Here is a 15,643-nt window from a genome sequence, read left to right on the forward strand (position 1 = left end):
CATTCCCACGGTTACATTCGATAAAACGCAGCTACTGTAAAATAAAGTTTCAAAATGTGAATATTCGCAAAAACGCAGCCACGTGCAAACCATGTCACCACTGCACGTGCGTTGTCTGCACGTGCAACATGAACACCGACAGTATAAAAGTGCAGGGTGTTCGCTTGCCTGGCCTCTGTATCTGGCCGACAGTTGACAATCCAGGACATGCCACGTCTCAGTGAACCGCAGAGAAACAATGCCATCGGCCGACTAGACGCAGGCGAATCCAGAACGGCCGTTGAGGGCATTCCATGTGTCCCCAAGCACCATCTCCAGACTGTGGGACCGTTCCCAGCAACATGGATCAACACGTGACCTCCCTAGATCCGGTCGACCACGGGTCACTACCCCCGGGCAGGACCGCTACATCCGGGTACGCCACCTTCGGGAACGATTGACTACTGCCACCTCCACAGCCGCAGCAATACCAGGTTTGCGCAGGATATCCGACCAGACCGTACGGAACCGCCTACGTGAGGTAGGAATTCGTGCCAGACGTCCAGTTCGAGGTGTCATCTTAACACCACAACACCGTCGACTCCGACTGCAGTGGTGCCAGATTCATCGACAATGGCCTCAACTGCGATGGAGACAGGTGTGGTTCAGTGACGAGTCCCGATTTCTGCTCCGACGTCATGATGGAAGATGTCGCGTGTATAGGCGTCGTTGTGAACGTTATGCGGCAAACTGCGTGCAGGAAGTGGACAGATTCGGCGGGGGTAGTGTCATGGTGTGGGCAGCCATCTCACACACTGGCAGAACTGACCTGGTCCACGTGCAGGGCAACCTGAATGCACAGGGCTACATTGACCAGATCCTCCGGCCACACATCGTTCCAGTTATGGCCAACGCCAACGCAGTGTTCCAACATGACAACGCCAGGCCTCACACAGCACGTCTCACAACGGCTTTCCTACAGAACAACAACATTAATGTCCTTCCTTGGCCATCGATATCACCGGATTTGAACCCAATTGAGCATCTATGGGACGAGTTGGACCGACGCCTCCGACAGCGACAACCACAGCCCCAGACCCTGCACGAGCTGGCAGCAGCCTTGCAGGCCGAGTGGGCCACCATCCCCCGGGACGTCATCCGTACTCTGGTTGCTTCAATGGGCAGGCGGTGCCAGGCAGTTGTCAACACACGCGGAGGCCACACCCGGTATTGACTCCAGATGACCTTGACCTTGGTGGTGTGTCCTATCACTTACTCACAATGGACTAGAGTGAATTGTGAACAATCCTGCAACATTTGGTAATTATCGGACTCACCATTCAATAATTAAATCAATTCTCCAAATGTTACGACAATGTGGTTTTGCGTTTCTTCTTTTGAAGAGTATATGTTAAATTTGTTTAACTTACAGTAAGACAAAAGGCTTCGACGTTGCAACCTGTCATTACAAAACTGCAGAAGTCACTGAATTATTGAGATGTTTTGCTATTTAAGTGTTTTGTAATACTCAATGCAATAAACTACCTGTATAGATATATATAGAGAAGTTTCCATTTATTTAATACAGGACTTAAATCCGTCAAATGAAGATGTTTCCATTACAAAAGTAGGCTCTTGTTTCTGTAAGCTGACATACTTTGTACCCAAATACAATTTATCGAAAAAAGTTTGGGCACTCTAGGAAACACGAATGTGGAGTTGTTCTGGGTCTTTGATTAGTACATTTAAAACACCGACGTGAACCGTACGTGTGTCCTGCCATTACATCATTTCTGTACAGATTACCAATATCAAGTAGCCTACTAGTGTATCAACTGATTGTACTAGTATGCAGGGCATAAAATGTAACACGAACGATTTTGTCATTTCTCTGTCAGTTATGCAAAACCAATATCAACATAAATGACGGATCGTTGATGCAAAAGCTGTAATCGTTCATCAGAAAATCTTTTTAAAAAAAAATCACTTTTTGGAATGAATGAATGAATGAATAAATGTTGAACGACACCCCAGCACAAAAATACACATCAGCTATTGGGTGTAACAAATGGTAAGTATATGAAAATATTATTGATATAGATTTATATGTAAAACCACAGTGTAAGGAGCTGGGGGGGGGGGGGGGGGGGAGTATAATACAATATATGAAATCAAGTTAAGTATATCTTAAAACTTTGTATAGAAGTCAAAGTGTTTTAAAAACTTTACAATTAACATTGGATAGAATTTAAAAGATTTCAAAACATTTCTGTTGCCAAATATATCATTTCTCTTCGGCTTGAGATGATCGCACTCTACCAAAATGTGGAGCACAGTCAGTGTACACTGACAATGTTCAAATTGAGGAGGGTCCTTCTTTAAAATAAATGAATGCGTCAAATATGTATGGCCAATGCAGGCACGGCACAAGACTACTTCATCCTTCCTGCACCGCCTGTAGGATGACTGCCACTCTCCCAGGACTGGCTTGACAGCATGAAGCTTGTTCGCTACCGCACCGACCCAATCATCTTGCCAAGTTGAAAAGATATATAGGTTAATCTGAAATTTAAAGTCACTGTAGGGGACACCAACATGGACACGGGACTTGGCAGCAACATCTGCCTTTTCGTTACCCTTAATGCCAACATGGCTGCATGGGTAGGGCTACCCAACAAAATATAACATCTTTATTGGCAATTGTTAAAGAGACACACTTTCATATCACCATCCCAACTAGCAGGTGCTCCAATTTCATGTACTGTAGAGCTTAATTGGAGACATGAAAGTGAGTCTGTAAAAATTATATATTTGGATGCATATGAATTCTTAATCTGTTCCAGAGTTTTAATGATTGCCTAGGTTTCAGCAGTAAAGATTGATGCTGAATCGGGCAATCTCATGGAAATTATTGCGTCTGATGAAAAAACTGTAGCACAAGCCACAGAATTCCCATCCCGTGATCTGTCTGTGTAAACAGGAATGTAATCACAGTACTTCTCTTGGATTTCCATGAAATGTTGTTTATAAATAACTGCATCTAACTGCGACCTTTTTTAGATGCACAAGATCGAATACAATTTTTGGTGGTTTGATACACCAAGGTGGCAAAATAAAATATGAAGGCGTTTCCAAAATGTCTGTTAAATCAATGTTGGAAACTTCATATATTTATTATCAAAACACTGCATTATGTGCAGGATGTTTTGGCACTGATTTTATCTTTGTAGCATACTGCAGAGAAAGCTTTGCACGTCTAGCACCCAAACTAGGTTCGTGTGCATCGACATACAAGCTCTCCACAGATGTTTTGAAAGCACCAAGACAAATCCTAGCCAAGTCCCTGGTTGTGTATAGGATCTAGCATTTGCAAGTAAGAGACCGGCCTCGGTGGCGTCTTGTTAGGCCATCGGTCTACAGGCTGGTAGGTACTGGGTTCGGATCCCAGTCGAGGCATGGGATTTTTTAATCCAGATACAGACTCCAAACCCTGAGCGAGTGCTCTGCAAGGCTCAATGGGTAGGTGTAAACCACTTGCACCGACCAGTGATCCATAACTGGTTCAACAAAGGCCATGGTTTGTGCTATCCTGCCTGTGGGAAGCGCAAATAAAAAGATCCCTTGCTGCTAATCGGAAAGAGTAGCCCATGTAGTGGCGACAGCGGGTTTCCTCTCAAAATCCGTGTGGTCCGTAACCATATGTCTGACGCCATATAACCGTAAATAAAAAAAATGTGTTGAGTGTGTCATTAAATAAAACATTTCTTTCTTTCTTTTTGCAAGTAAGACTTACGTGCTGACCCATACACAATGCACCCATAATCAAGTTTAGACCAAACTAAAAATCTGTAAAGTTGAAGCATAACCTTTCAATCTGCTCCCCATTCAGTCTTGCCAGTAACCTTTAAGATACTGAGGGCCTTTAAGCCCTTCTTTTTCACATACTGTAAATGAGGAACAAAAGATAGCCTCCTGTCAAAAAAAACTCCAGAAATTTGGTCTCCTCCACAACTGGAACCGGAGTTTTGTCCAGAAACAGCTGAGGATCTAAATGGTGACCTCTTTTCTGGCAGATATGCATACAGATGGTTTTTGACTTTGAGAATCGAAATTCATTGTCAGTTGCCCATTGTTGAAGTTTATTCAAACAAAGCTGCAACTGACATTCGATGATACTCATACTGGATGACCTGTAGCAAATCTGAAAATAGTCGACATATAACGAGCTATCAACGCCAGGTTTTAAACACTGGGTGATGCTGTTAATTTTCACGGAAAATAAAGTTACTGACAGGATGCTACCTTGAGGCACACCCATCTCTTGGGAGTGAGAATCGAATAACGTAGATATTCGATTCTTGTACCTTGAAAGACCTATTCTGTAAGAAATTTGAGATAAAGTCAGGCATACGGCCTCTTAGGCCTATGCCATAGAGGTCTTTCAAAATCCCATACTTCCACGTGGTATCATAAGCTTTCTCGAGGTAAAAAAAGACCGATACCCAATGCTGGTTATTAATAAAAGCATCCCTACAAAATGTTTCAAATCTAACAAGATGATCGACCGTGCTACGTCTAGGCCTGAACCCACATTGCACGTTAGTAAGCAATTTGTGGGACTCAAGATACCAGACAAGTCTACGATTGATCATTCTTTCCATGTTTTTACAAATGCAACTTGTCAAAGTAATAGGGCGATAACTGGTAGGATTTTTTGGATCCTTACCAGGCTTAGGAATAGGAATGACAATGGCTTTTCTCCAATAAGAAGAAAAGTCACCCGAAATCCAGATTTTGTTAAAGATATTTAATAATACCATTAAGGATGGTTCAGGTAAGTGTTTTAAGAGCTGATAATGTATTTCATCTGGTTCTACTGAAGTATCATGGGCTCTACGTAGAGCGTCCTGCAACTCCTCCAATGAGAAGTGCCTGTTGTATACTTCAGCATTTTCAGATGAAACGTTAATAGGTTGCTTTTCAGCTTTATTTCTCACATGCTTTTACATCTGTACTGAAAGAAGAAGAAGAGTTAGGAGAGAAATTGTCTGACAAAGCATAGGCAATGTCATTGACAGACAAATGGCAAACTGTATTATTGGATTCTTTTCCCTTGATTTTATTCCAGACAGATTTCACAGATGTTTGAGAACTCAACTTGGCGACATAATTTCTTCAAGATGATTTCTTCAGGGTTCATACAGGTTTGAGAAAATAAAATTCAAGGACTTTCAAGGACTTTTTTCAAGTACTTAAATTCATTTTTCAAGGACACAAAAACAGGTTTTAAATAAATTTACCTAGTAATAAAAAGTAGACGGTCATTGCACATATAATTATACACCTCTTCAAGCCTTAATTTAGCACAGTCATTTTGAATACAGGGGGTAAGTACATTTAGTGACGATATTTATGTGTTTCTTTACAACAGATGTCACAGATACTAACAGTGTATTACAGATGGTGCACTACTTATTTCATACAAACCAATTTTACAGCTTTGCCCTCCAGTTTTAATTCTAAAAACAATATTTTAATGCTCAGGTGCGCTGGTTTACCGGACATCACCGTATACATATCAAGCTCGGCTTGTCTGCATCTTGAGCGCGGGCATCTCTGAACTAATCTGTGACGTCATTTCCCAAAAGCACTATGGCTGTTCGCCTATTATCGCTCACCAGTAAACCCCAGTCACAAAATTTATCGAGTTGCAAAATACTAACGCACATCATTAAATATGTTAAACTAGCATGAGAAACAAAACAAAGTACACACCTGATCATTTATTCAAACTACAAGCAAACAGACTTCGTAACGCTGCCTCGATTGCCCATGCTTGCTATACTGAATGCTTTAGAGCATAGTCTGCATCACGCTTTGTGTCCATCATCGTGTTCTTCCACCCACATCCTCAGCTACCAAATACCACAGTCTCCATGTGTTTCACCAGGTTCAAGAATGGAAAGGACACAAACTGGATCCTCTTGAATGGGGTTGGAAAATATCTGATGGGAGTATGATCCCCATACATTCAGACTTGGCCACAGCACCAGTCTCTTCTTAAACTTGTGAGGTGTTCTTGCAAAGGGGTTGTGCCAACAAGCGCTGCAGTTGTTACAGTATTGGTTTGCCTTGCATGATGGCATGCAGTGATTGTACAGGCATTTGTGCAAATAGTGATGATTTGATGGAAGATTGATTGGTAACTGACTGTAATATAGTGATGTAAAAAAAATACCATACTGGGACTCTTAAAATCATCACTTGCTTCACTAAATCTCTTACGCATGTGAGGTGGTAAGATATTATTATTAAGACATTAGAATAACAACTATATCAATTAATTCACATAAAAAACTTACGAATGGCCAACGATAGTATAAATGTACCCCAATTTATGTAATACATGTAATGGTTTGTTGCTTTGATAGATGCATGGTGGCCATCTTGAAATTATTGTAATCAGATTACATCATATCAGTATTAAGAGTGAATTCTTTCACATATAAACTAAATAGGAATGATCACTAATATAATAAATGTACCACAATTAAAAGCAGATATTACATTTTTGGATTTAATACTCACATGGTGGCCATCTTGGAATTATTGTAATCTGCTTAATTTAAACATCACAGATGTCTCCTGTGATCTGGACAAACCTAGTAAGTCTGTTGAGCGCAAATTTGAGAAAACAAAGGAAAACCGTTTTGCTTTAGGTTTAAGCTACTGAAAATAAAATAAATTTTATTTGGGCTTTTTAGATGAACATAATTAGAAGTCTTTCCAGTACATTTGTTTTTATCACGTTGACTGGTTTAATCTGGTTACATAACGACTTACTAGGTTTCACCTGATCAAACCAATTGTACAACCAAATATTTTCATCAACAAAAAACTAGTATGTCGGCAGTACTTCACTGTATTGCTTAAAACCTGGACAAATTCAACAGAAATATGAACAAACAGCAACTCTAGTTTGATTACAATATCAATGACATTCTTTCATGGCATGGGTCGTATAAACTACAACTGTTTATGCATATTCTTCACTTGCAAACCTTTGCATGTTTAAAGGGGCTTTAATAAACTGTTATTATTTCACAGTTCTTAGAATCTGAGAATACATTCTAACATGACATGTAAGAAAGTGCATGTTTTCAATGGACCCTGTCTAGTTCAGACAGATATTACTCAAACTGTTCAACCAGATGAGCATTTCCATCATTCACTGGAATGTCCTGCCAGAATTTCCTCTTAGCAGCTGGGAATGACTGTGCCAGTTTGATAATATTCTGACGTTTCACTCCAGGAATACCCCTTGGTTGATTCTTGGTAGGTGGAGTAACGTCCAGTCTGAACTTGGGTTTCAGAAACTCGACTTCCTGGTAGTCTTCCTCGAAACCCTGCTTAAACCAAATTGCGCGCAAACCTTTCTGGAATTCTGCCACAGATATCGAGTTTAGATGAGGTAGCGTAACGTTCTTGGATTTTCTATTACGGTGACCGTCCTCAAATTCATAAAAATCATGGTATTGCATTATGATTGGCTTGATCTTGGCCCCAGATTTGTCGCATAGATCTACAAAATTCTGAAATATACAAATTTCAGGAGACTTCTTCATTTTACTTCCAATGCTACCATGGACGCTGACAGCCACGGCAGTAGTCTTTTTGGGGATGGCCGGTGGCAGACTTGGTATGCGTTCAGATCTAGGCTTACTTGTTGCTGCTATAGTGGATGTACATTGTGTAGGCCCAGTACTAGATGTACTAGCAGGCATGTTTACCTTAACAATGGCATGAGTGGATCGCAAGGGTAAATTGTCCTTCTGTACACTTTGATCGGCTGTAACTGCTACGGTTTGATCGACTTGTTGTGACCCAGCCTTCTTTAAGGCCAACTCTAGCATCATTTTCCCACGGGACGCCATTTTATTATCAGTAAATAAGCAGAAAACGTGAGCAATATCAGCACAGAACTCTAATAATGGAGGCTGCCATTGCCATGTAATCACATGACCAGTATGAAAAAACGTGATTGGTCCATTCGACTTGCTAGGTTTTTTCAGATCAGTATACATGACATGCTCAAAACTTGTTGACATACTAGGTTCTTCCAGAGGAAAAACTGCCAACAGAGAAGAGTTTCACAATCGTTAACCTGATAAAATGAAGAGGTAAAACTTAGTAAGTCCAAATATGGGTCTAACAAAATTTTCACCCAAATTCGACTTACTAGGTTTTTCCAGATCACAGGAGATGTGTCAAATATTAATTATCTGATACAAAAGACATAAAAATAGCCTCTTATAAATGTACCCCATATAAAATCCTGGATATTAGATTTTTGTTTTTTATGTATTTGGCGGCCATCAAAAGATCAGTTGGCAACATTTATTTTTGGATTCAGCACCTATGAATTATGTAAAATCAAATGAGTTTCCATTTTTTAAATACCAAATACCATAAGGCCATGAGAATGAAAGTTATAGATTTGCGTCCACTGCCCGCATGCCGTGAAAAGTGCCGCTGAAAATTTTCATTATCTGCACAAAAAAGGCACTTAATGATCATCACGCAATTTCAAGTTCCAAATCGTCAATAGTGGAAATGTCTACACGGTCCTTTGCGCCAAAACTGCCATCTCCGTCATAAATTCTGAAGTGCAGACCAGTATAGAGCATTGAATCCTCAAGCAGGAAGCAGTATATTCCAAACATTGATGAAAACTGCTGAACTCTTGATGTGTCGACCTCATTTGGACTTGAATCTACTATGGAAATAATAGATCAATAAAAATAATGAATAATGAAAAATGAAATAAAGCCTCATGTGTTTTTAAAATTGTTCGGACGCAAATCTATAACTTTCATTCTCTTGGCCTAAGGGTTTTATAAATATGGTCAAATCTACTACAAAAAGGTACACCTACAATGATACATTTAGAAACTGAAAATAAACAATGTTGCACTCATTATTTTTGAGTAGAATTTTACTGTGTTACTTAGGTGGGTCCCAAGGTTTTAAAAAAAACGACACTTTAAAAATCTTGCAATTTGTGGTGGGTTAAGTCGTAGATTGACTGGCCTATATGTGTGTGTGCCACCCGCCAGGCCCCTCCCCAGATTTTGGCATCTTCCTACGCCCGTGATATCTGAAACATATCCAACATAATTTACCGTCTCTTTATACTTTCAGAAAAAAAGTTTAAAGCAATAAAATTAATAAAGCTAAAGGTTGCATTACACGGTTAGGTTTCAGTAGCCTACGGTTAAAACAAGATTTTACATACCAGCTTATTATTTCAGATACTTTCTTGCCCTCCTCGTGGACCAAACGGATTCTAGCAGCCAAATCCTAGCAGACAATTTCAGCTGACACACATGGCGACGATCTAAACCCCGGACTCTAAAACCTTTCGATTGTATTTCCCAAACTTTTTAACTCACTATTATGCCAGTTATTAGGATTCACTATAACTTAAAATAATTTTTTTTTTTTTTTAAATAAAATAATAATAATAATAATAATAATAATAATAATAATAGACCCAACCAAGACTCATTCTCATAGTTTTATTTTTTCTATTATTATAATCGTTTTCATCAAGCACTGTTTTTTTAATATCTTAAGTAGTAGGGACCTATATATCTTCAAAAAAAGTAGGGGAATGTAGGAAATAACAGCCCATTAAAAAGTATCAAAAGGTATCACTGTCTAGGAAAGATGCATAATAATAATGAAGGGATTGGGAAGAAATGACATCGAACAATTCATGTTGGCAGCAGATTGTATGGATGCAAACGACCTTAAAACAAGATATGGATCTATGCTGTGTACACCATTGGCGCGTGTTTACCATGTGGCGATTCGTTAACGGTGGCACAACACGTGTTCGCCGAGCATGCAGATGAGCTGCATGTAGACGATTTCTAATCGCCTGACCCTTTACTCGGACCCCAGTAGCCTGGTGTAACTATATAGCGATTTGAGTCGCTGTTTGAGCTAAATTTCGTAGAACCAAGGTTCTGATGAATCCAATCTAATTAAAATTAGCTCCACTATTACATGTGGATCTACCACCAGCCAGTTGGAGCTCATGTCCACCAATCAAAACCTTACTTGCAGAATCCTGCTAGTGATTTAAAAATAATAACACTGCGTAGTCCCCAATGTCCAGGTAACATTTCGTCTGTAAATAATAATTTAAATATTGACCAATCACACTTCGCCTTTTATAACGTTATTTGGGAGCATACAAATTCTAAAAATATCGGGCGAGTCTATTTTAGTGGCCGCAGTACAGCGAACCATACCAATACGTACGGGGTGGGTTATCAGTCTTCAATTTTACATTAAAAATTATTTATTTATTTATATAAAAAAAAATCAAAAAAAATCAGTCTTCAGTTTTACATTACAAATTATTTATTTTATAAAATAAAACATGTTTTAAGGCATTCGTAATTCACACGAAACATGTATACCCTTGGATAATTCGGAATGTTTTCAAATTATTTTTAAATCACTAGCAGGATTCTGCAAGTAAGGTTTTGATTGGTGGACATGAGCTCCAACTGGCTGGTGTTAGATCCACATGTAATAGTGGAGCTAATTTTAATTAGATTGTGATGAATCGATCACGGATGCGTGTGGTTAACCTGGGACGCCTTGAACAAGGTCGATCATCAACATTTTGGGTCTGCTGGTATCTGTCCCGTAGTCTGCAAATCATAGACAGCGAAACATTGAACATATTGGCTACATCACGCTGAATTCTACCAGTTTGAAGCATGCCAATAGCCCTAAGGCGTTTTTTACGTCATAAAGACAAACAATGCATAACATCCAAAGATGAATTGATCATGAGCTTCGGCAAAATTATCTGTAATAATCACTCAAACAGATTTATCTACCGCTTTGTGACTTCTTACCCACGTGTACGGGGCAACTGCGTGTTGCACGTGCACATTTTCTGTTGTGTTAGGTTGTACAGCCATGAACGTTGTTTCCTAGGCAGTCATTTTGAAAGCTGATCTCTGTTCCAATCATTGGTAATGACATTTGCATTTTAAATTCCCCTACTTTTTTAAGTGTGCATTTTAAAAGTCTTCCTGTACTACTATTCCTGCAAACAGCCATAAAAGAAGCTTAGTTTTTGAGCAGATGGTCACAGAAAGATAACATTTCTACTCATGGCTTGAAATGATAATTGGGGTGTTATGAGCATGATGACCGTTTCAAAAATGCATGCGAAAAAATGGCGGTCATTATTCAAGATGGCGTATGTTTCAGAATTTAACATTCATAACTCGGTGGCTGTTCCAGCTAGGAATGTGTTTTCGGTGTCAAATCCTATGTTGTTGTGGGGTTTGTGTGTGTGTGTGTGGGGGGGGGGGGGGGGGGTCAAAGAATATGAAAATGATATTTGTAATATGATTTGGTGTAAAGTTTACCTAGGTTTACAAAAATACACAAATAATAGGTCATTTCCTTTGTAAAAATGTAAAAAAAAAAAGACGACCTTCTTTGTTTCACGAGCTATATATCCGGTCCCATTTCCATCCCGTCTGTATTAATTACCATACCAATTGAGGAACTCTACTTTCGTCTAAAATAGCTTACATATTAGAGGTTTAAATATAGCCCATACAGAATAACTCCTGGACCATCAACATGTGATGTTTGCCGCATGCGCTCCTTGACGGGCCTTGACATCTCTGTGTGCTGAACTCACTAAAATAAGAAATAAAATTCTTGGGGCTCAACTCAACCCTCGATCTAGCTATCAGACAGGTCTAATAAAAATTCGCACCACCCCATCCCACCCCCACGATCATCCAACCTCAGAAAGCATGGACTAGTTTCCGACATACTGACATGTACTGAACACTCTACCAGTTCAACTGTTTGAGACTAACTATCGGCCTTCAGCACCACTAATTTACCACTGATGTTGACCACACATATCGTCGCTCGATCCCCAGCAGCATCAAATATGTGTGGCATAGCATGATCAATAATAATGGCATGTTCTCCACGTTAGGCTCCATCATGAACTCGATCATGCATGGGCCAACTCACAGTACGCCTAAACCGAACAATCGAATACGGCGGTAAACCAACCTCTTCCGTCACGGTCACTTTTTCCAATCAAACTTTTGAGATAACTTGCTTTCCTATGGTCAACATTGCTTTGTGCTTGGTTTTACTCTCAACATCATATTTTATCCGCTATCTACTCTGGACATGCACCGAAGATATGTGGCCAATACTGTCTGGTTTAGGCCTGATGACTGGTGCACACAATTGATCCGTAGAACTCTCTACCTCTGAACCTCCGGTTTCTGCCCCACTCTCCCACCACTTTTCCGGATAAACCTTCCAAAGGGGGCCATTCATCCTGTAGACTGGGACGTGCAACCTCTTCTATCCTTACATTTACCGTCTGTAGCTATCGCAACATCACAGGCACCATCCACTGAGCTGTCCCTAATATCCCCCATTACCTCCAACAGAGGCTTCCCCTGTCCCTGCGGCTCTAAATCTACAATGTACCACCCCTTTTAAAAATAATCTATCTTCAGCCACCTCACTCGTCGCCCCGACTTCAGTGCCCACGGAACCTACAACCAAACCCATATAGGAGTTATACTACCGCTACACGTAAGTTGAGCTTAATTGCTATGGTGATCGATTAAGAAACTCCATAACTGATTGTTGTAGGAATATTAACTGTAATTGTTCCTTCAGTTTGAATGTTAGAATTTATCTGAATATGCTTGGGTTTGGGTTTGTTTTTATGTGTAAAAAAAAAAAAAAAAAAACCCCACAAAAAACCCACAACCCAGATACTGAATTGGTATTAAATGTAAACTTAGCGATTTGCAGTCGGTCGGCAGGCACTATCTCTAGTAGTCTCAAGTAGGTGACACAAACCAGATTTTTATCTTTATATAGGGTAGGAGAGAAAAATACCCTGTATGTTTTCGTGCTAGAAAGGGGCTGAGGGAGCACGGTTCCTATTGGCCAGATATGATATGACTAGTATATAACATGTATGTGATCAGAAGGTTTTAAGTTGTACTCTGAAGGGTCAATTCTATAGTTGTAAAATTGTTTTAATAATTTAAGTGTAATTTACGTGTAAAGCCTGTACATTTTAGGTTTCCTATTGATTGCTTTCCATCCCACTGGACTGAAAACATCAAAATGAAGCACAGTGCTGTCATTAATGTTTTTAACATTAGAAAACAATTACGTCTTCAGAGATTCATGCTCGAATGAACAACGTGTGTCAGTACCACCCTCCTTCATATTCCATAGTCAAGAGTTTCCAGCAGGAAATCTGTTGAAGGCGACCCTAGGTCTTACAGGCCTTGAACATCGAAAACCCAGGGAAACATTAAGACTGTGAAACGAATTGTGATGGAGGATCGATGAGTGACAGTGTGACATACTGTAGACATTCTGGAGCTTAGTTATGACTAACTGAAATCCATTATCTCTCAACATTTGGGTATGAGCAAAGTTTTTGCTCACTGGATACCGAGAATGTCAACTTCCGAAAAGAAGCAAAAGCAGTTCGATGTTTGGAGATGAATTTCGAGCTGATGAATCTGAACTGGGGACGTTGTAAGCAGAATTGAGTTGCAATGTATCAAACATGGATACATAACTCATAGTATGACCCTGAGTCTAAGTAACATTTGAAACAGTGAAGACACGTCAATTCTTTAACATCAAAGAAATTCAATGTCAAATCTAGTGCTAGCAAGACCATGTGCCTCATATGTCCATATCAAGGGTCAATAGTATGCTTCTTTGCTTAGGCGTTTGCGTTAGTCAATCCGACGAAACTGGACTCGAGTTGTTTGTTGGGGCCTATTTTGTAATAAACTACCCATTTTGTAATAAGTACCCATTTTGTAATTTAAAAAAAAAACCCATTTTGTAATAAGTACCCATTTGTAATAATAAAAGGCCCATTTTGCAATAAAACTAGGTGCCCATTTTGTAATAAAATTGGACCCATTTTGCAATAAAAATAGGTACCCATTTTGTAATAAATAATAGATACCCTTTATAGAGTATAGACAGACATGGAATACCCCTTTTGATATACTGGGGTGATATTTAGCTCGCCTGATGTTCGCAGGATCGAACCTTCTCGGTGGACCTGACTACCATTAGTTTTGTGTCAGTGTCAGTGCCGCACGATTGGTATACCAAAGGCCGTGGCATGTATTGTGCTGTTTATAAATAGGAAAGTGCATATAAAATATCCCTTGCTGCTTTTTTCGGTAGGATTAGCCCATGAAGTGGCGGAAGCGGGTTTCTTCTCTCATTATCTTTGTGGCCCGTAACCATATAATAGTAATCAAACCAGTTTAGTGCGTCGTTAAATAAAACATTTTTCTTGTTCCTTTGATGTATTTCGCCAATTTTGTAATATTTTCAGGATGTAAAATCTAAATAAAATTCCAATCCAAAATGCATTAAGTAAAAGGGAATTGGCTGCCGCCACCACATCCACACTCAAAACCCAGGTTATATGTTTTTAAAGGTATACCCTTGTAGGTTATATTTTCACCTCTTGTCAGCCTGAGTTAGGATGGGATCTTTATGACAACAAAACGAAAAAACAAAAACCCAGTTACCTTTCTAAATTATTTCTTCTAGCATATTAAAGGTTTGGATATAATTAGCCTAATTGAAAGGATAAAGAAAGCATAATTTGTTTACGAAGTTTCCTTCAAAACAATGGTAAAGGGTTGATCTGAACAGGCAGTTAGAAACCAGGGAACCTGGGGATGGGTGGGGGAACAGGCTTCTTCTCTACTCCAGGAGCATATTATTTAGGTTACGTTATCGAAAACGGGACCGCAAGTATTGTTTGGTACATGCAATATACACAACATCAGCAGATACGCTATTATCTATGCACTTTTTGTCTAAAATACTAAAGCAAGAAATATATTGTGAGATTTGGGTTTTTAAAAATTTATTTAACTAGGTTGGTCATTTCATTTCTCGCACCAATAACCATACCACCAGATGATATTTTACCTTTTCTGTTATTGAAATGTAGAGTAACCTGGGATTAACTATAATAAGCAATCACTTTCATCAGATTTACTTTCATTAAACCATAGAATGTCATATTGTGAGACAAAAGTTAGAAAGTCCAAGTATAACCAATTTGTTTCTTAGGCCACAGCCCCTGCGCGTGCTATAACCTCACCGTGGTGCAGGGGTGTAACATTCTCTTTGAGAATGGCCAATACAGCACAAATTGAAATTTTGAGTAAAAGTCCTTATCTATCTGTGATATTTGTATTTTTGCACAGTTCTTTACACTGTTTGTATTTAAATCTTGAATTTTTATATCGATCATCACCTTATTTGTTTGCATTACCATAGTTTGACACCCAGTAGCAGATGTATTTTTCGTGCTGGGGTGTCGTTAAATATACATTCATTCATTCATTCTTAGGCTACAGACATTTAAAGTTAGTATTTTAAAATTAATACAGTCTATGTTATCAGTGGTTTGGGTATTATATACAGTGTAAGATGAAGCCTGGCTGTTTACAAAATAACTAAGGTTAGGTACATGGGTATCACTAGTCAGAGTAGGTTCAATAACACTACAGTGGTG

General features: G+C 39.3%; 1 protein-coding gene across 2 annotated transcripts in view; it reads right to left on the reverse strand.

Annotated features, from left to right (window-relative positions):
- The window catches only part of LOC121371079 (gamma-aminobutyric acid type B receptor subunit 1-like), a 107,656-nt gene extending 98,319 nt beyond the window's left edge, over window positions 1-9,337 (reverse strand). For both annotated transcript variants that reach the window (XM_041496711.1, XM_041496712.1), the window contains exon 1: window positions 9,275-9,337. The gene's annotated coding sequence lies outside the window, so the exon portion shown is untranslated. The remainder of the gene's footprint in view (window positions 1-9,274) is intronic.
- Window positions 9,338-15,643: the final 6,306 nt, after the last annotated feature.

Source organism: Gigantopelta aegis, chromosome 4 (genome assembly GCF_016097555.1).
Source record: "Gigantopelta aegis isolate Gae_Host chromosome 4, Gae_host_genome, whole genome shotgun sequence".
Lineage (NCBI taxonomy): Eukaryota > Metazoa > Mollusca > Gastropoda > Neomphalida > Peltospiridae > Gigantopelta > Gigantopelta aegis.